This window comes from Oryctolagus cuniculus, chromosome 6, assembly GCF_051225735.1.
Source record: "Oryctolagus cuniculus isolate XC-2025 breed Fujian yellow rabbit chromosome 6, ASM5122573v1, whole genome shotgun sequence".
Taxonomy (NCBI): domain Eukaryota; kingdom Metazoa; phylum Chordata; class Mammalia; order Lagomorpha; family Leporidae; genus Oryctolagus; species Oryctolagus cuniculus.
This window is the reverse complement of record NC_142872.1, coordinates 7214636-7236434: the sequence shown is the minus strand read 5'-3', so window position 1 is coordinate 7236434 and position 21799 is coordinate 7214636. Positions and strand designations below refer to the sequence as shown.

Genomic DNA, 21799 nt, shown 5'->3' with positions numbered 1-21799 from the left:
CACAAATGGTCCACAAAGGAGACCTGAGCATGAGTTCATGTTTATTACTTCAGGGACGGGAGCAGTTGAAACCACATCAGTCGCGCCAGCGCTGGTCACGCAGACTCCACAGCTGAGCAGTCTGAGAATTATGGAAATTCTAATCGTTCCCTGTGTCCAGCACAGCAGGCGTGGCATAGCTTTCCATGGCAGCCAGATGTCTGTGTTGAGTCTTCAGTAAACTCCGACCACTGCTGACCGGATTAGGACCACCCAATGTGAGAACCCTTCAGCACTTGGTGAAATGGAACTATAAAATCATAAGAATCAAAGCAACACTTTGATGGAGAGGTGCTGCAGATCCCATCAGTGCTGGCAAACCTTACTTTTAGGGCTGCCGAGTCACGATTTATCTGCTCGGGTACAGACCAGGGTCACCGGGGCCTCCTTTTCTGTGCCGTCGGCGATGACGGTCAAGCTGACTTGAGCCCAGACCCTTGGTTCTGGAAGGCCAAAGCTCTTCCCATAATTTCTGCGTGTTTCCAGGGGTGCAGTGCAGAGCAGTGCACCGTGCAAGCTCTCTTCCTGTGAGAGGTCTCTGCACCGTGCCCAGCCTACAGACATCTGACTCGACCCCCTCTTCAAATCTCAGCACCCCACCGGACCCCCCTTGGGGAGGGCTTCGGGGGAGTGATGTGAGCATAGCGCAAACACCCTTGCCATTCTTAAAACTCTCCCTCCCTGCCCCTGCCCTCCCCGCCTTCTCCTCAGCCTGGTGCCTCCTCTGGATTCTGCTGATATCTCTGGCTTGGGTTTTCCTCTCTCCCTTGTTTGGAACAAACCGCCTCCCCCATGCCGGTCTTCTCAGGGGAAGAGCCTGGGTGCTGCTCGGAAGCCACGCATCTGCCAAGACACTTGCAGGTCCCCTTCGGCTTCTTCCCAGCATGAGCTAGGAATTTCCCTTGAACACCAGCCGGGATGGCACGGGGCATCCTGTGACACCGAGCCCCCGCCGGTCGGGCCCCAGGCATTCCCGGGGAGGGCAGTGGCTCCTTAATGCAGGTGCTGCACAAGATGAGTCCATGGAGCAGGTATACAGAGCGAAAGAGAGAGGGGGATGGGTAGAGACCCCTGAGGGTGATGGGATAGGGTCCAGACCAGGAGGGGTGGCCCTTTCAGGTGGAAGGGCAGCTCTCCCCCTGCGATGGCCAAGAGGAGACAGCGAGGCCACATGTGCAGGCGCCTGGGGTGATCAGTTAAGGTTTGCTGAGGCAGTGCCCTGGATTTGCAGTGAAGTCGGGACAAGGCCATTTGCTGACTGAGGCCAGAGTTCAAAGAGGGCTCAGCATTGTGGTGCGAGGTCATTGGTTACCAGTGTTTCTAATCCATGAAGTTGAGCAAGCGTTTCCAGCTGTTTCCCCCTCTTTGGGCAGAGCCCTTTGAGAAATAGGATGGCCTGGGTGCTGCTGACCGGGAGCTGGAGTCCAGCCGAGAGACAGACTTAGGACAGTAAGCACGTACGCCGGAGCCACGGTGTCTTCCACAGGCGTCCGGAGCCAGTGGGGTGTTTCCCAGAGAGGGCTGTGTGAGGCACGTGAGCTGGAAGTCAGAGGCTGCGACGGGGGGTACACGGTTAGTGGTTAGGGTGTCCCTTGGGAGTTAAGATCTCAGTCATGGTGTGGGCCGTGGGCACTGTTGTTGTCGCCTGCAGATGGCCGTCGCTCACACTGAGGAGGTGGGGAATCGAGAAACTAGGGCATGTGGTTGGTCACCTGCTGGAGTCGTCAGGTTCTTCGGGATGGTGGCCAGCTGAGGATGCGGAGGGGGACACGGACACGGGACTGGGAGGCTGGCATACGACAGCCACAGTGTGGGGGCAGACAAGAAGGAAACACCTTAACATTTCATAAAGTAAATTTATTTCTACAAACAGATTCATTTATGTGGCATAAATCTCTTGGACATTTGTATGGGAACTGGAGTTTTTCCCAAGTGAGGACGGGTAAGAGGGAGTGGGGGTACTGGTAGAGCAACAGATGAGAGCTGGCCACCCGTGTTCCCGAAGCTCACCCAGAACACTGGAGCCCACTGGAACAGGGTGCCCAGGTTTTTTTTCTTTTTATTGAGGTCAGGAATCGGCTAACAAACATGGAGGGACTGGAAACTGTGTGGTGATGGATGTGGGGAGTTACTGACAGGTTATCGCTGAGAGTGCTGCCTCTTCCACTGTGCAGCACGTGCTGCCCTGTGAGTCCCACACAGTCGTTATCCTCACTCTAGAAAGCAGGTGTCACACAAAAGAGACAGATGGGCCAAGGGTTGAAGAGCGTTTTCTTCCTGCATTCCTAGGTCACAGTAGGGTATACACAGTAGGGTATACACAGGGGGTAGGGTATAGATGAGTGCCTACTTGGACGTGATGTGCAGACCATGCGAAAGCTCCAGAAGCTAGCTGTGACTCTGAGAATGCGTCACCCTTCCGGGGGAGTGGGCTCTGCAGAACGGGTCACCCTTCCGGGGGAGTGGGCTCTGCAGAACGGGTCACCCTTCCGGGGGAGTGGGCTCTGCAGAACGCGTCACCCTTCCGGGGGAGTGGGCTCTGCAGAACGCGTCACCCTTCCGGGGGAGTGGGCTCTGCAGAACGCGTCACCCTTCCGGGGGAGTGGGCTTTGCAGAACGGGTCACCCTTCCGGGGGAGTGGGCTCTGCAGAACACGTTACCCTTCCGGGGGAGTGGGCTTTGCCTCTCTCGGCTCTCTTGTCTGACTTGTGATTCTTCAGACTAGCATCTTGCAAAGAACTGTTTGCCAACAGCAAGAGTTCCACCAATCCGTGAACAGAGAGCTTGTCTCAGACCATACCGTTCCTGGACAATTCCAAGAAAGAAGATGAACCTCATATTTCCCTTTTCAGTTGCCATTCTTTGGGTTTCTTAGATGAGACTAAAGGAAAAGGAAAAATTGCTTAATAAGAAGGCATCCTGAGACTAGAATATAAAGAAATTACATCTTGAGACTAGAATGTAAACCAGTTTCTATTCATGACCTCAAGTAGCACAAATTAAACTGCAAATTATGTGACACCAAAGTCGTTAGAATGCACAAGTAATAAATTTATCTCAACTGCCAGAGCATGTTTAAAAAACTCCCGTGATGGGCTGGCGCCGCAGCTCACTAGGCTAATCCTCCGCCTGCAGCGCTGGCACTCTGGGTTCTAGTCCCGGTCGGGGCGCCGGATTCTGTCCCAGTTGCCCCTCTTCCAGTCCAGCTCTCTGCTGTGGCCCGGAAAGGCAGTGGAGGATGGCCCAAGTGCTTGGGCCCTGCACCCCATGGGAGACCAGGAGGAAGCACCTGGCTCCTGGTTTCAGATCGGTGGTGTAGCACCGCCATGGCGGCCATTTGGGGGGTGAACCAACGGAAGGAAGACCTTTCTCTCTCTCTCTCTCTCACTGTCCACTCTGCCTGTCAAAAAAAAAAAAAACAACAACAACAACAACAACAACAAAAACCTCCCGTGATGAACTGGAATGCAGCCACTCATTTATTCATTGTCCAACAAATGTTTGTTGCACACTGGAGATACATGGATAATGATGAGCAGTAGTGAAAAGCAAAGCAAATGTTTTTGGCCAAGGTTGCTCGCATGTGTTATCAGACTGTGCTGATGTGAGGCAGACGTGTTTCTTTTTTTCTGTTCTTTAGAGAACTTCAGAGGTAATCCCATCTGAATTTACTCCAGTAATCACATATTTCTAAGTCTGGTTTGGAATTCAGAAATGAAATGAGCAAGGCAGCAAGCCAACAGAAATGTTCCTACTGGCTGCTTGCTAGGACATGGTGAGCTTTCGACCTCTCCAGAAAGGGGCTGCAGCCTGCTTAGCCAGTGCTGGGGTGGGGGGCGGGGAGCCTGCACACAGAAGCCGTCCAAGGCAGTGGGAGAGAGCCTGTTGGCGTGCGCGGCCTGCGGGATTGTTGTTTGACTACCTCCTGCAGGAAGCTGTGCACTTCCTTAGTTAAGATTCTTCAATTTAGAGGGAAGATCAATCCGCAGGCTCTGAAATGACATCTGATTAGCGACTGGTCAGTATTCATGCGAAGAACGACCGGCTGTGGAAACCCGCCCAGTTAAAGCTGGAATGAAAAACCTCCAAGCTTTCTGAACAGCACGTCAGGATCTTCCAAAGCAGGGGGCGGGGGGATGCATCCCGCACCTGTGCTGTGGGGGGGCGGCCTCTCTCTCGGGAGCACGCGCTGTTGCGCCAGTGGCACAGTGACAGTGAAATTGCTGGCTGAGCTCCGCCCGGTGCAGGTCCTGGGGTGCAGGAGAGATGAGCTCCGCCCTCGCTCCGCCGCTCTGTTGGCATGCCAAGATCTTACTCCCTTTAGCAGTGGATTTTGTGGGGCCCTCGAGGGTGACATCCAGAAGGACTGAGTTCAAGTATTTGAACAAAGAGGAAAGTTCAGCAGTTTCCAGGAGTCCTGATCTTTGGGATCATTTGGCTGTGGCCAAGGTGGTGGATCTCATCTGAACAGCCGGAGACAGGAGTAGGCTTCAGGAGCGCTCTCTGTGTGCTGCAGCTCCTGCACACCCCCGGGCTCTGCCACCTCGCGTCGTTCACCTCCGAATGTAGACCTAACCCGCTGACTGCACCTCCCCAAAGCTCCAGTACAAACTCGTGCAGTTGGCAAAAATTGTGTATGTGTGATGCATAATACAGACACCATCTTACACGTATTGATTGGAAAGGGAAAGCAGTAAGAGTAACGCTAAGGGAAACCCAGATGAAGATCCCCAGATGGCCCCTCATACCCCTTCTGAACAACTGTCCCCTGTATCGGTCAGTGTTGTCCTGAGCAACAGAACCTGTAGGGTGTGTGTGTGTGTGTGTGTGTGAGAGAGAGAGAGAGAGAGAGAGAGAGAGAGAGAGGATTTACTAGGCCGCAGTAATCTGACAACAGGCTGGAAAGTTCCATGAGAGGCCATCTGCAACAAGAGTCAGTCTCTTCATTGCAGTGTGTCTCAGTGCAAGCAGCCACCAGCCTCAGCCCCGCGGAGCCCACTGCTGTCACCCCTGCCCCGAGACCAAACACCCCGGAAGCCACTGGTGCAGGTCCCTGCGTCCACAGGCCACACGGTCGCGAGTCTGATGTCCAAGAGCTGCGCTGGGAAGAACTGGCCCCAGCCCACAAACCAGAGAGAACCAGAGAGAGAGAAAGAGAGAGATTTTCTCCTGCTTCCCTGCTCCTCTGGGGGCGGTGGCCACCCACAGTAGGAGCGGGCCTTCCCTGCTCAGTTTTCTGGACAACAGGCCGTTCTTCCCTGGAAACAGCCGGCAGACACACCCAGAAGTAGCGGCTTGCCAGTTCTCTCTCCCTGCCTCCCTCACACTCCCCGAGGTGGCCACTCTGGACTGACCCTGGGGATTAGTCTCCCTTTTTCTTGAGCGTCAGACACATGGACCACGTGTCCGCCCCGCGAGGGGCCGCCTTCCTTCGTCGCTGCGTCTGCCAGACTGATCCGTGTGGTGCTGAGTTGCCCCCCCCCCCTTATTACTTGCCATGAATGTATACACTTCTTTGTCTACCTGACTCTTAAGGTCTATTTGGAATGTTTCCAGTTTGAGGCTAATAGAAATAGAAGTCCTATGAAAATCCCTGTAAATGTCCTCTGGTGAACACGGGCACTCATTTCTCTTGGGTATGTAGCTGGCAGTAGAATTGCTGCGTCATAAGGTTGGCATTTATTTACCTTTTGTAGGTGCTTCCAGACTTTTCCACAGTCCTTTTCACCAGCCTACACTCCCACCAGTAACGTGTGAGAGCTCTGGTCTTTCCATATCCCTGCGTACCTGGTATTGCCAATTTTTTTTTTTAAACTTAGCTATTTGGGTTGAATGTATGATCTCAATGTCATTTTATTCTCCAGTTCCCTGCTATCTAATTTTGAACCTCTTTTGAGTAAGCTTTCTGACCACTGGCATATTTTCTTTTTTAAAAAAATATTTATTTATTTGAAAGAGTTACACACACAGAGGGAGGGAGGGAGGGAGAGAGAGAGAGAGAGAGAGAGAGAGCGAGGTCTTCCCTCCGCTGGTTCATTCTCTCGATAGCTGCAACGGTCAGGGCTGAGCGGGCTCTTCCACTTCTCCAGGAATCCAGCTGCTTCTTGGAGATGGGACTCCTGTCAACACCGGTGGACTGGGTAGTAGCTCACTATTCCAGAGTTACTGTATTACACTGTCCGACAGGAGTAGAAGTGCGTACTCACTGCATGCTTTCTCTGCTGCAAGGTGTGTCTCCACGCCCTGACTCAGCGGTCAGGGCCCTCCCATCCCCCCAGGCGCTCCTGTTTGAATGTCGTGGGCCCCGTGGCTCTGAGCATCCAGCTGGTGCTGCAGCCTTGAGTCAGCTCCCAGCCGTGGGTTCCTGCAGCCTCAGGAAGTGAGATGCACTTTTCAAGCTCTCATCAGAGTTAGCAACTGTGCACATGATGGTCTGGTTATTTCTCCTTTTCCCTACTAGAGCTCCCTAAGCTTTAGAACAACCCAGATGGCACCGTAATTCCAAAAGGCATTCCTCTGGTAGCAGCCAGGCTGCAGAGCCACCCACTTGATTTCCCAACACCTTGCCCTTCCACGTTACCACGGTGACAGGTCGAGTGACTGATCCTGTTACCCAGACCCCGCGTCCCCCGTGTGCTCTCCAAATATTGCACAACCAAAACCAGGGTCTGAGTCCCTCTTAAAGATTCTGTGTTGTGCCCATTACTATGTCAGCCAGGGTCCCAGTGGGAAAAAGATGGTGTGGTCCGATTGAGTAAGTTGAAGAAAGTTTGCCAAAAGAACTGTTACAAAAATGCTGTCAGAGCAAGGCAAAGCCAAGGCCTAGTGCAATGCTTTGCTAAAAATAATAGTTCATACCTGAGAGGCAGGAGAGGGAGTAGTTATGGGAACGAGTTTAGGGAGTCATCTGATAGGAGATAAAATCTTTGGGCAGGAGAATTGTCCCCAGGCCACAGCCACCCTGAAGAGAAGTAGTTCAGGAAATAAATACTCCAACCTTACTCTTCCCCTCCCTCAGATTGCCTACCAGATCTTCAAACCCAGACCCAAACCCAAACAAGATTAGTAGGGCAGGGGTGCGAGAAGACGAACAGTGGAGCTAGATGGGCCATCAGAAAACGTCCAGCAAAGCATGAGTTCTCTCTCAAAGTCACTGACGGGGAGGCTCCTTGGCAGTGTCCAAAGGGAGCTGTTGAACAGTCGCTCACCAGGATATGGGTGTGGAGAGCCTGGAGCTGAACCCTGCTGTGCAGTCCTGTGGGATTGATAGAGAGTCTTGCAAAGGAGACAGAGAAAGTGCCATGGGACTGAAAATAAAATGAAAAGGAGTGGTGGAGCAAAGACAAGAACGTGCGTCAAGAAGTCCACACTGCCCGGATCCTCAAGTGGGCTAGAGGGTGACCTGTTCCCTCTCTCCGGTGCGCCCTGCAGGGCAGCCTTGGGTCTGGGCAAGAGGGGCCCCTGCTCTGGGATCCCCACAGTCCATGTGCAGGGCAGCCCTGTCCTAGGAGAATCCCCACCACCTCTTCTGTGTCTCTGAAACAAAAAGTGAGTATCCACATGTTTGCAGGTCTGTGGGTTATGCCGCCTCAAGGTACAGCAGTATTTTGGCAGTCAAACAGTTTAATAACTAAAAGCAATCAACTAGCTTTTCACACTTTCTTCATTAGCCTGAGGAGAACAGATTTGGTATGGAAGTATTGTCAGTAATGTCAAACACCATGTATTTTCATTATCCTCCTTTTCTTCTACTGCTACATATTAAAGTTTGTTTACAAAAGAACTGTAAATTGGCGGGCACCGCAGTTCACTAGGCTAATCCTCCGCCTTGCGGCGCCGGCACACCGGGTTCTAGTCCCAGTCGGGGCGCCAGATTCTGTCCCGATTGCCCCTCTTCCAGGCCAGCTCTCTGCTGTGGCCAGGGAGTGCAGTGGAGGATGGCCCAAGTGCTTGGGCCCTGCACCCCATGGGAGACCAGGAGAAGCACCTGGCTCCTGGCTTCGGATCAGCGCAGTGCGCTGGCCACAGCAGCCATTGGAAGGTGAACCAATGGTAAAGGCAGACCTTTCTCTTTGTCTCTCTCTCTCTGCCTGTAAAAAAAAAAAAAAAAAAAAAAAAAAAAGAATTGTAAATTGACATGTTTTAGGGTGATAATTTGATAATGATTGCCTTTCGAATCCCGATTCCAGAGGTACCCATCTTTTAAACAAAAAAAAGATTTATTTATTTATTTGAAAATCAGAGTTACACAGAGAGAGGAGAGGCAGAGAGAGAGAGGTCTTTCATCTGCTGGTTCACTCCCCAACTGGCCACAATGGCTGGATCTGCACTGATCCGAAACCAGGAGCCAGGAGCTTCTTCTGGGGCCCCCACATGGGTGCAGGGGCCCAAGGACTTGGGCCATCTTCTACTACTTTCCCAGGCCACAGCAGAGAGCTGGATCAGAAGAGGAGCAGCCAGGACTAGAACTGGCGCTCATATGGGATGCCAGCTCTTCAGACCAGGGCTTTAACCCGCTGTGCCACAGCACCGGCCCCAGAGGTGCCCATCTACAGCAGTTGCATAGATCAACTGGGAATGCTTTGCAGCGTTACATAATTCACATCCTCAGAGCTGTAAATGCAAGTATTTAGGCAACCATAACATCCCTGACGAATGGTTCAGATGGACATCAGATGGTAGAATTCCAAATGGTTCTGTTGTCATAAAACTGTTTTCTAAAATTTAATTAAATTGTCAAAAACTAAATTTGGCTTTTTTTTAAACACAATTTTTTTAAAGTTTTTGCAGAGTATTAATGCCCGTGAGAAATTCAGACCATCACCACAGATAAAGGCATCACAGAATCTGCCTCCTCTGGGTTTTCAGCGGCAGTGATGTCGGCCTCTGCTGTCCCCCGTCTTTCCTCACCCTGTGCTCTCACGCACCTTTTGCTGTTCTCTCAAGGTCTCTTGTCTCAGACAGGCATGCCTCACAAGTCTGTGTTTGGGTTCGTTTTTCTTTGCATCATTCAAAGAATCATGAATCAGACCAAAGCCAGGTGTCTGGCCACCACCCAAATTAGCTCTGAATCCAAACACAGGGATGGTATTGGGAGGGCTCTGGTACACTTTGGCCACTTGTTCCTGAATTTCTGTCTTGGGCACTGTTGCTGTCCCAGGGTGGAGGCCATGGATGACCATTTGTTTCCTGCCAAGTAGTGGCTTAGTCATACACTTCCTGGTCAGACAGTGACTGTCATCCGTGACAGTGGCTGGGTCGCACCCGCTGGTGGGGGGGCAATGATTGATGTTTTTGTTATTGATCAACTATATATTCTATTGACCCTGAAATTCTAAGAGATAATTTTTGGATATTTTAGAAAAAAAAATCTTAAAATGTAACAGTAATTTAAATTTTAAATGTTTTTATTTTTATACTTATTTTATTTCACTTTTTTCATTAAATTCACATTTTGTGTACTTTGGATACAATTAAACTTTAATATTTAATTCTTCAAAACCATTAGTTTGAACAGAAAACAAATTATGTAATATATTTAATGCAAGAATTAAATTACTTTGCTGAAATGACAGGTAGAAAAAATGAGTTTTATGAAATATATTTTCTGAATTATATGTCTGTTATTTGCCAATAAGTGCTTATTAAATTTTGTTATAAATATTTTACCAACTTAGAATCACAGAAAATTGCTCTTTACACAAATTTTTCTTTTTGTCTTTATGAAGTTAAAACTATTAAAGAAAATGGAACGTGTTTTACTTAACAATTTCTAGTTTGGTGTGTTATTGAGTTATAAGGGTTCTTCATATACTTTGTGTACAAGTCCATCACTAGATGTATGATTTGCAAATATTTTCTCATATTCTATGGACTGTCTTTCACATTTATGACAGTGTCCATTGACGCACAAAAGTTTTAAATTTTTAAGATTTTATTTTATTTACTTTAAAAGGCAGAGGGACATGAGAGAGAGAGAGAGAGGGAGAGAGAGATCTGTCATCTTTTGTTTCACTCCCCAGATGGCCAGAACAGCTGGGAATGGGCCAGGCCGAAACCAGGAGCCCGTAACGCCATCTGGGCCTCCCACATGGGTGCAGGGGCTAATGCACTTGGGCACCTTCCACTGCTTCCCCAGGCGCATGAGCAGGGAGCTGGGTCAGAAGTGCAGCCGGGACTCAAAGTGGCACTGTGATGTGGGGTGCCGAGCGCTGCGAGCAGCCTGACCACTGTGCCACGATCCCAGCCCAGAGTTTCACATTCTGAAGTCTAATTTATTTACCCTTTTCAGTTGTTTGTGCTTTTGGTGTCAAATCTCAGGAATCACTAATATAGACTGTGAAGATTGTGTCTTCCTATGAGAGCTTATGGTTTTAGCTCTTACGCTCATGCCTATGATCCATTTTGGGGTCATTTATATTTATACAAGAGGAAGGAGTCCAGCATCATCACGTGTGTGTGGATGTCCAGCGTCTCAGCACCATTTACCAAAAATGCCACTCCTTCCCCCTTTCAGTTGTCTTGTTGTCTTGGGACTCTTGTTGTCTTGGCACGGTTGGCTGTAAGTGTGAGGGTTACTTTCTGGCCTCTCGGATCTGTTGTGGGGTCCACATGCATATCTAGCCATACAGTGATATGTGCTGTCTTGATTATTGGGTCTCTCCATGATTAAGGGTTAGAATTTGGAGGTGCAAGTCTCCAGTTTTGTTCTTTGTCTTGATTGTCTTGATTATTTAAAGTCCTTTGCACTTCTGTTTGACTTTCAGCATCCACTTGTCAATTTTCTTAAAAGAAGGCAACTCAAGTTTGGCTAGGGATTGCGTTTGATCTGTAGCTAACTTGATTTAAACCATAAACTCATATATATACAGATGATATGTAGGTTTCCAGGCCTCACAAATAAAGTTGGTCCTGACTTTATTTGAATTTTTTTGGCAACTCATGGTGACCCTATGTAGAAGATATTATTAAGAAAATTGCGGCCGGCGCCGCGGCTCACTAGGCTAATCCTCCACCTAGCGGCGCCAGCACACCGGGTTCTAGTCCCGGTCGGGGCGCCGGATTCTGTCCCGGTTGCCCCTCTTCCAGGCCAGCTCTCTGCTGTGGCCAGGGAGTGCAGTGGAGGATGGCCCAGGTGCTTGGGCCCTGCACCCCATGGGAGACCAGGAAAAGCACCTGGCTCCTGGCTCCTGCCATCGGATCAGCGCGGTGCGCTGGCCGCAGCGCGCCAGCCGCGGCGGCCATTGGAGGGTGAACCAACGGCAAAGGAAGACCTTTCTCTCTGTCTCTCTCTCTCACTGTCCACTCTGCCTGTCAAAAAAAAGAAAAAGAAAATTGCCCACGGCTGCACAGTTTGATGTGACTGAACTGGGAAACCAACCCACTGATTGCCAAAATGCAGTCTTCTCATGGCATCATGCTACCTCCAGTAAAAAACATCTTACGCTTTTTGGAGCTCTATAGTTGTGTAATGTTTTATTACATGTTCTCACTAATCAAAAAAGATAGAATTGACCATCCTAATTTGCTCTCATATCCCCCCATATCTGCCCCTATTATCAGAGCTCTCACATTAGATTCTGCTTGCCTACCAGCCTGTGTGTGCCTCGGGGGTGGAGATGTGTCTGTTGGGTTCTTCTGTCTCCAGGGCTTGGAGAGAAGCCTGGCGCAGGACCGGCTCTGAGGTGGCTGAGCGAGATGATTGTGTCACAGCTTCGACCCTTGGCATTCAGAGGCTGGCACTGTCACTTCCCTTTCCATGAGCATAGTATGTTTTCCTGGCTGCTGCTGAGGGCAGAGGCCGGAGCTCAGAGTAGGTGCTCACTGCCTAAGACGGACAGTCCAGTCTGCATTCTTGGGTCCATCAGAGCCAGCAGACCACCTGGGCTGGCGAAAACAAGTGTGTGCAGTTCACAGAAGACACATACAAACGGCAGTAAGTATGAAACGATGTCCAACCTCACCGTGGATCACAGAGGCGCAAAGAATTTCCCTTGGATGAGTCAGACTGGCAAAGACTGAGCCCTGACAGCACCCAGTGTTAGTGAGAATGGAGAGGTGGCTCCCCTCACGCGGTGCTCCTGGGAATGCCACGCGGTACCGGTGGCACGCTGCAAACTGTGCATCAGGTTGGACACAGCGCTTGTGCACGTGGCCCAGGTGGGCAGTGCCGGAAGAGACGCTCCTGCCTGGCCTCTTGAGCTCCTCCTCGTGGTGTGCCCAGGCCGCGTGGTCCTGGCTGCTCTTGACCGGGGCTGTTTACGTGCTGGTGAATCTGAGAGACGTGGTACTGTCTTTCCCCAGTGCCAGAGCTGTAAAAGCAGTGGATGTCCCGCTGCGTGCAAGGCATCTACCTGTCCCATACTGTGTCACCCCTGTGGAAGTTGGTAGCAAGGAAAACAGGTCACACATGTGATTCTTACGCTGCCTCTTCTGCAATGACTGATGGAGTCTCTGACCCCTGAAAATTATCACTCCCATTCTCTACAGATAAGTGAACTAAGGTTCGGCTCGGATCACACAGTCTCCGTCTGCAGACAGGCGGCTGAGCTGTGACAGCTGACCTGGAGCGCCTGGGTTAGAATGGGACTGACACAGCAGTCTCCTAAGACAGACCCTGTGTCCTCAGTCGCTGGATCACATGGCACCCTCCTGTCACTCTGCAGAACATCCCAGCTCTTGCCTGCCCATGCACTGCTGAACGCCCAGGCTGATCCAGGTGCTCTCCGGGACATGGTCCCCCCAGACCAGAAGCACCCCCGGCAGCCTGATAGAAATGCAAGTTCTCGGGCCTTGAGCCCTACCTCCTGGCTTGGTTGAACCACAGCAGCCTGTGCATTCACAAGCCATCTCGGTCACCTGACCGTGATGCAGGTGAGGTTTAAGAAGGCACTGCTCCATCTCCAGGCACAGCCAGCATCACCCCGGTACTGCCTGTGTCCTCACCAGACCACTGGGTCACTCTCACACCGGTCCTGTCCGCTGTACTTGTCACTCTATTTACACGTTTTAATTAGTAACTGTATTTACCAACGAAACGTGGGGCAAAAGGAGAGGATTGTCTCCATGACAACCGTATTGAACCTTTTACAAAGAGCTGATGAAGACAAGTCAAAAACATGCATTCTTTAAAGAGGCAGACAAATCCATGGCCGTCTAGCATTCTGGACTCTGCATTTTGTAAGCGTCACCATTCCATTTACATAAACCACATCTGGAGCACACAGGGAATGGAAATGATTTGTGCTGTTAAAGGCAATGGAGCATGCAGAACACAGCAGCCAGACAGAAGTGGTGGCCGGAGCCCCATAACCATCCCAGAGGAGCCACGTGTCCCCATCCCTCCTCCCCAGGAACCCGGCTCCCACGCTGGCCCACCACCTTGCTCCCCTGGACCCAGGGCGCAGAGCCGGCTCCTGCTCACCAGTCTGTTCATGAACCTGCAGATGTGGAGTTGAGGGAGAGACTTCAGGCCTTTACTGAGTGCATAGATTGGAGAGGATGCAGAGTGGGCGGGCGGGGTGGCCACAGTCTCCCGTGCTGGGAAGTAGAAGGACCCGGCCTAGAAGGGAGAGACGAAGCGTTTGCTCACAGAGAGGCAGGACGAGAGCTGAGAATGTGGACAGGGAAACCTGGGCTGCCCTTAGGCACCACAAGCTACCCTTACCCACAAATCCCCCTGGAAAATCTCCCCTTTTCTTACTGACCTCACACCACCTGGTTTTGCTTAGTTGCCTGATCCTCTTCCCTGGCGAGTATTGAAAACAGACATTGGTGGTTCTGTGATACTGATGCTATGACTTCAGATTTGAACTTGAAGCAGTTGCAGAGGGAGTTAGCTTGGTGCCTGGCAACAAAGCCCTGACACAGAGAGGTGGCATCCTGGTGTACAGCAGTGACAGCCGAGAATCAGAAATGAAGAAGAGGATTTGGACAGAGAAGGAGCGTTTGGATTAGAGCAGAGCAGAGACTATTCGCTTAGCCAGGGGCATTTCTTCTTGATCTGAAAGGCAGGGAGACAGCTGCAATCTGTGGGTTCACTCCCCAAAACTTCAACAGCCAGGGCTGGGCCAGAGCAAAGCTGGGAGCCAGGAGCTCAATCCAGGTCTCCCACGTAGAAGTCCAGCCACTTGAGCCATGGCTGCCGCTGCCCGTGGTGTGCAGTACAGGAAGCGGGGGTCTGGGCTGGAGGCCGGGATGCAGCCCCGACACTCCGACGTGGATGCTGGCGTCTTAACTCGCGGTTCATTGCTAGGGCAAATGCCAACCCCTGGGGGTATTGGTAAAGCTATCCTTTAGTGGTTAAAAAAAATCCTCAACTTTTATGTCAAGAACTTTGTATAGAATATGCTTAGTTATTATAAGTATGGTTAAATTAACTCTTATTCCACAGTATGGATGCAATCATTTGTCAGCCCTGTTGGCATCTCAGTGACATCTGGAGCTAAGCGCACTCCTTCCTGGCCCCTCCGCAGGGCGTGGTGTGGACCTCCCCTGCCTGACGCGGCTCTGGAGGCCCAGGTGGGCAATCCCTAGGGAACATCTTTTCAACAAGGCTGACTCCTGGCTGGGCTGTGGAACATTCCAGGAGCCCCTAAAGTAGCAGTGCTTTCCTCTCGCACCCTCTTCTGTGAGTCCCCCCTCCTAGCTCCATGAGAACAGAGGACGGAGGTGGAGGGGTGACTTGGAGGTTTAGAGGGAAATTAAATGGGGGGCTCCAGGGTCTCTGCCTGCGGGAGGAGAAAGGCTTGGGGATACCTGCAGGTGGGCCGAGGGGGACGGGAGGGACGATTGGAATACTACGATGTACCCGTAAATGTGTACAGCGGGCTCCCCCACCCCTCTCTGCGCCGCGTATTCCGCGCCCTGCGCGCCCACTCGGGCCGCGTCTTCATCCCGTGGCCGTCCCAGCAGGTGCGCTTCCTGCTGGCCTCCGCACCTGCGGCCCTGGGACACTGCGACCCGCAGACCACGGGCGGGCTCCTCCTAGGTGGGGACCCTGCAGCGGCTCTGCACCGCCTGGGAACGAGTCCCAGCCCTTCGCCGCGACTCTCTGGAAACTCTGGTCTCCTGTCGCTCTTCTCCTCTCGCTTAGGTCATCCTGGGCAGCCTTCCGCGGGGCCTGTGCCACCTGCCCGGCGTCAGGTGAGCGCGCCACAGTCCCACCGCTGGGCTTGGGCGGACGATCTGGAAGGGAGCAGCGCCGCCTAGCGGCCGCCGTGGTATTCGCGGACGGGAAGGGAAAGCGGCCGGCCAGGTGAGCGACAGAGATGGCAGGTGAGCCCCAGGCCCCGCAGGTGAGGGTCAGGCCCAGCCAGGTGAGTGCCAGGCCCCGCAGGTGAGCGCCAGGGCCGACAGGTGTGCTCCAGGGCCGGCCAGGTAAGTGCCAGGCCCCGCAGGTGAGGGTCAGGCCCAGCCAGGTGAGCGCCAGGCCCCGCAGGTGAGCGCCAGGGCCGGCCAGGTGAGCTCCAGACCTGGCAGGTGAGCGCCAGGCCAGCCAGGTGAGTGCCAGGCCCCGAAGGTGAGCGCCAGGCCAGCCAGGTGAGCCCCAGGCCCAGCAGGTGAGGGTCAGGCCCAGCAGGTGAGCGCCAGGCCCAGCAGGTGAGGGTCAGGCCCAGCCAGGTGAGCCCCAGGCCCAGCAGGTGAGCGCCAGGCCCAGCAGGTGAGCGCCAGGCCCCGCAGGTGAGGGTCAGGCCCAGCCAGGTGAGCGCCAGGCCCCGCAGGTGAGCGCCAGGCCCCGCAGGTGAGAGTCAGGCCCACCTGCCCACGCATGCAGGGAAGCTGCTCCCACATTCTTGAAGATGCCAGGTCGGTTTTCTGAAGGAATGTGGGTGTTGCATGTGTTTCTGGCCTCGTCTTCCACATTGTAAAATGCATGTATCCTCCAAGCGCGGATTTGAGACAGGACCGCCTGGTATCACGTGATCTGGTTCTGCGCTCGGCCACATGGCCCGACGCCGCCCCCTGGCAGAGCTGATGCCCCGGTGCAGCTCACATCTGGTCCACACCGAGCCCACGCCAGTTTTAATTCCCAGACCTGCTGTCCAGCATGGAAAAATTACAGGGTCAGGGAGTCCCAGAAATCTGCATTGCTTTGTGTCCCAGCAGATGAAGGAACCGTGACAGAGAGGGAATCTGTCCATCTGAGGTCCTTAAATATCAGACTGGTCTTCCCGGGGAGCCAACTGTCAGGGTGCAGCAAAAATGCAGGCGTCACTCAACCCTGTCACTGACATGGGCACTGCACAGGGCTTTTCTCCACCTTCACAGAGCCAGCCGTAAGGTGGGCGTGCGCCTGCCGCCTGACACGCACACAGCTCAGGCAGGTGCAGGGGAGGGCAGCTGCTGGCCACAGACCCAACCCTGGTCCTTGCTGCCTGGCTTGGTTTGCAGGCACAGCACATTGTCGATCATGCTCTCTGCAGTCTGAACATGTCTCCTAGGGGACCCTTCTGGACTGACTGCTGGCAGCCACTGTTTGGGGACACAGTCATCCTCCAGGACCAGTCACAGACGTGCCCACAGTTATTCTGGCTGCAGACCGTCCCGTACACTGTTGTGTGTGGGGAACAGTGCGGAAGTCAGGTGCATCCAAGAGGAACTGTGCTTGGGTTTCCCATGGTGCTCTCTGCCAGGCTCGCGACAGGCAGGGCAGCTGGCCCCTCGGTCACCAACAGCCGCGTGCAGGGGCTAAGCTGGGACGGCCCGGAAGCGAGGGGAACCCCTGCGTCTTTGACCGGGGGTATCTTCACCTTGTGATGGGCTTCTGGGGTGTCAGCAAGTCATGTGAGGAGCACACACACGTACGTGTTTATATTCTCGTATTTAAGACTGTAGGCAAATAGGAAATGTTGACACTTGCTCAACTCAATTCTCAGTGCTGGTCAGGAGAGGCAGAGAAGAGAAACCCCAAGTACTGAATGCCAGGGCTTGACTGGCTGGCGTCACGGTGCTGTGGGCTAAGCCTCCGCCTGCAACACCGCATCAGAGAGACACAGACAGAAGTTGCTTCCATTTACTGATTCACCCCTCAAATGGCCACCACAGTCCATGCGAGGCCAAAGCCAGGAGCCAGGAACTCCACCCAGGCCTCCCATGTGGGAGCAGGGCCCAAGCACCTGGGCCATCTTCTGCTGCCTTCCCAGGCCATAGCAGGGACTGGATTGGAAGCGGGGCAGTGGGTCTCCAGTGTAGGCATTGCCTGCAGCAGCTTAACCGGCTGCACCACCACGCTGAGCCGGATCCACTCCTTCACGCCTGGACGGGCTTCGCTTGCTTGTTAGCCATCAAACCCCACTCATCACCAAACCACAGGCCCACTTCCCTCCTCCACACCAAAGCTCACTGGCAACTCTTTTTCGATTTTTTTGTTTTTACCAAGTTTCATTTTGATGAGTGTTAGGGAATGTCTTTAACATCGTGTGTCCTGTTTATCTACTTTGTAGTATATGTTCTTCGCAATATAGAGGGAAAACATAGCTCACATCTGACATTGTCCTCCAGTTGTGTGCAAACATACCCTGTTGAGTTTATTAAGTGTGAAATCAGTGGGTGATTAGTGCTTCCAGTGTCTATAGTTTGCAGATACACCTGATGGATTGTCACAGAAGTTGAGGGGTATTTTCAGTCATATACAGGACAAATGGTTAATTTTTAGTATTGATCTGGAATACATGATTATTTTTTCTATTTAAAGAGGAAATAGACTCTAGGCTAACTATCCTAGAAATAGCGACCCGACATGCTTTTGGAAACATCTCAGATTCACCTACTGAAGAGCGCAGGCTCCAGGCATTAACCGTGAACGTGTTGGCATCCCAGTCCCCACACCCTGTGTCTGGTGTGGCTCACGCTGGGACTCTCCAAGTCTGGATGGCCGGTGCTCCATCCCAGGGTTCCCTTCTCTCTGATACTGACCTGTGTCGCTGTCTCACTCCTAGACCTTGTCCTGCGAAACCTCTCCAATCCTGGAGTTGTGTTAGTTCTGATTTGATTAACTGATCTGAGCTAATGTTCTTACAGAAATAAGAGGACCTCATATCTGCAGGAGCAACGTGGCAGTTTCTGTTTAAAAAGTGGCCTTTTACAGGGAGTTACATGCAGGGCCCTGCTGTGTTCCGAACACCATTGTGTCGCCGTATGCATTCTCTCTCATTGTGATTCAACCCATCTATGTTATTATCCAGCCATCTACATGATGTCAATCTAAAGATGAAGAAACTGGGTATCAGAAAGGTTAGGTAATTCACCCAAGCCTCCTTGTTAGTTGGGACTAACAGACAGCCTGGGCTCAAAGGTTGTATCTGGGTCTAAATTCTCACTCTGTTTTCACTGTGAATTGAACAAACGTGGCTTATCATGTCTCTGCAATATTTTGTGATCCCTTATAAAAGTGTGTACCTGATATACACAGTATCTTAACTTGTCTATAAATAAAGCTTTTTCACATATACATTCTCTCTGATCTTTGTAATAATCCTGGGAAATGAGGAAAAGACAAACTAAAAACCTGGAATGAAGTTAAATTCGTATCTTCCAGATTATAGATGCTCTGGGGGGCAATGACATTGTTCTGTTCCTCTTAGGCGTAGCAGGCAGTGGACTGAGTGTCAAAAGGAGCAACATAAGCCCCCCCCCCCACTCCCACAGCCTGCTTTGCTGAGTGTCTGGGCCATGTGTCTGGTTTTAAATCAGCTAAGCCAGAACCTGCTTCCTACACCTCTGTTCCTGCCTGGCTGGGGGTCAGCAGCCACGAGAGACATAGGAAAAACAAAATGACACAGCAGTGGCAGTGTGCCTGAAGGTTGGCCACAGGTTTGTTCAGCTCCGGGAAGAAGCCAGCCAGCGCTCCTGCAGTCCTGGGCTCAGGGAGGCTGGCACCTGGGGTGGCAGTGCCCGGCCCAGGGCACCCGTCTGCCTCTTTCCCCAGGCCACAGCCGTCTCTCCCTGACTGCTCTCCTGCAGCCTTCAGGATCCAGCACCAGACACAAAGAACCGCCTTGATGATCATGTGTCCAACACGTGTGTGCACATACCCATATCTGTATGCAACACTTGTGTATGTGTGTGCTTGTTTCCTGCACAGAGGCACTGGGCCCCCACAGCCTGTAACACAGATGTGTAAGACCCGTGTGCACATAAAGATCTATTACTAGTGATTCTGCTTCGCTAATGCTTCCCAGGCTGGCAGTATCTGCACCTCCTCCTCGTCCTGCCCTGACTGTACCCGGGTTTGCCTTGAGACCTGGTCTTACCAGAATGAGGTAGAAGTGAGAGGGCCTTGTTCTGAGCCTGGCACTCAGGAAGCCTCACGCGCCGTGTCTCCTGAAACGCTGGATCCACCGCGTGAGCGGCTGTGAGCTGGCCTGTACAGTTGTGCAAGCCAAGGCCAATCTCGGCACGCTCGGCCAGCAGACCTGTTGAACACGATCAAGCCCAGGATGAGTAAAGCTGCCTGCCTGCGCCCTCGCTGGCTGGTGAGGATGAGGAGCCCTGCTGAGACAGGCCCCCCGGTGACAGATCGCCCACTGCACGGTAGGCTGTGAACGCCCTGTCTTCAGTCACGAGCTTTAGGTGTTTTTCCCACACTAATGGCTGATGCAGACACTATATTCTTTCCCTTATTCTGTTATGAAGTACAGCATATCTGCAGGAAGTGCACAAGCCATATGTTTAACAACTAACGATAAAGCAAGTGTATGAGGCTGGCGCTGTGGCATAGTGCTGGCTTCACATATGGGCGCCGGTTCAAGTCCCAGCTGCTCCACTTCCAAGCCAGCTCTCTGCTGTGGCCTGGGAAAGCAGTAGAAGTTGGCCTGATTGCTTGGGCCCCTGCACCTGCGTGGGAGACCTGGACGAAGTGCCTGGTTCCTGGCTTTGGATTGGCGCAGCTCTGGCCATGGAATCCATTTGAGGAATGAACCAGTGGATAGAAGACTCTCTCTCTCTCCCTCTGCCTTTCAAATAAGTAAGTATTCAAAAAACTGCGCATGTCCGCGTGACCACTGTCCAGGTCAGGGAATGGGAAGCACAGACCCCAGCCGCCCCCATCCCCCGTGACATCAGCATGCTCCTGCTTGATTGTCCGGTTTCCCCACTTCTTAGGGAAAACAGGTTGCTGTCCGCCTTTCTAGTCTGATTCCTTTCGAGCCTTGCCTCTCTGCAGTGTGGGAGTCCCTGGTGGTGTCCCACGTGGGGAGATCTCCATTGCTGCGTTGTGTCTCCCATTCGTGGCTCTGAGGGCATTTTTAGCTGGGACTGTGGGCAAGCTTTGGCGTTAAGCATTCCTGCACCTGTGTCCTGGTGTGTCCCACCGTGCCGGAGTTCCTCCACGGCGAGGAGCTACGTAAGCGCCCTGTGACTGCTGACTACAGCACAGACATTCGAACTGCAAAGCCAGGGGCTGGAGGCACGAAGAGCGGAAACTTCACCATGACGGGGTTCAGGAGGTGGGCGCAGTGCGAGGCGTGGGGCCTGGGGCCGCGCCTGCAGAAGGCGGTGCCCGCAGGGCGCTGGCTGTACGGCTAAGGCGGGCACAGGCTCTTCCCCTCCTTGGCTGGCCACAGGGCCTTCGTCTGCACTGGCGCCATCACCGCCAGCCTCTCCAGGATGAACCAGCACACGGCTCTCCTTGCACCGTGAGTCTCCAAGACCTGGAGCAGTGCTGGGGGCCAGCCCTGGGCGCAGCGGGTAAAGCCCACCTGGGGCGCCGGTTCGAGTCTCAGCTGCTCCACTTCCCCGTCCCATCTCCCTGCTAATGCTCCTGGGAAAGCAGTAGAAGACGGACCAAGTGCTTGGGCGCCTGCACCCACGTGGGAGACCTGGAAGAAGCTCCTGGCTTCGGATCGGCACATCTCCAGCCATTGTGGCCAGCTGGAGAGTGAATCAGCGGATGGAAGATCTCTGTCTCTCACTTCCCCCTCTCTGTAACTCTGCCTTTCAAGTAAATAAATACATCTTCAAAAAGAATTAAAAGAGCAGCGTCCCTTGTCCAAGGTCACAGCGCTAGTAAGCAGAACCCTCTTTTCAACTTTCAAATTCAGCCTTTTTCCCAGGCACGCGCGCACAAACAGCGCTAGCTTCTGGTTCTCCCTGCGGCTGAGCCCCCGGGGGTCTCCTCCATCCCCGCCCCCCACCGTAGGGCGACAGGTGCCCAGGCCTCTGGGGGACGAGGGGCGGCCCCGCACCTCCCCCCCCCCCCCCCGGCCTGGCCCCTGCCTTCGGCTTCCGTACATCCATCGTGCAGGTGCCGCCTCCCGGTGCCCGTGCATAGTAGGCAGCGCCACCTGCTAGGTCACCCGCCTGCCCGGTGCTCTACACACACTTCTTGTTTAGCAGAGGTGTATCTGGTACTTACTGCCTACTGTGCATGCCCCAGACACTGACACCTGCAGTAACTCTTCCTGGTACGCGCCCCGTCATTGCCCTTATTCACAGAACCCGAGTCAAGAGTCCCGGCGCCCGCAGCCGGGCACAGAAGCCGCCAGCCGCGGAGCGCCCCGCCCAGGCCAAGAGGCCACGCCCACTTCCGGGCCCGCCCCTCTCCCGGACCGCCGGCCGCGCCCACTCCAGGCCCCGCCCCTCACCCGAACCACCGGTCGCGGCCACTTCCGGCCCCGCCCTCCAGGCCCCGCCGGCCCCACCCCTCGCCCGGGACCCGCCGGCCACACCCCCTCCAGGCCCCCGCCCACCCGCCGCCTCGCCCCGCCCCGCGGCCACGGCGGGGGCGGAGTCGACGCTTCGCGGTCTTCCACGTACACTC

At 53.3% G+C, this 21799-nt stretch overlaps 1 long non-coding RNA gene across 2 annotated transcripts; it reads right to left on the bottom strand.

Moving 5' to 3' along the window:
- Nucleotides 1-1875: 1875 nt before the first annotated feature.
- On the bottom strand, nt 1876-21537 carry LOC149125992 (uncharacterized). Of its 2 annotated transcripts, none has more exons than XR_016235065.1 (3): nt 21395-21537; nt 13463-13600; nt 1876-2920 (listed from the first exon to the last, which is right to left on the bottom strand). It is a non-coding gene; the product is annotated as an uncharacterized LOC149125992 (long non-coding RNA). The 2 variants fall into 2 exon arrangements; XR_016235064.1 differs by lacking the exon at nt 1876-2920 and adding an exon at nt 9444-12413.
- Between the last annotated feature and the right edge of the window lie 262 nt (nt 21538-21799).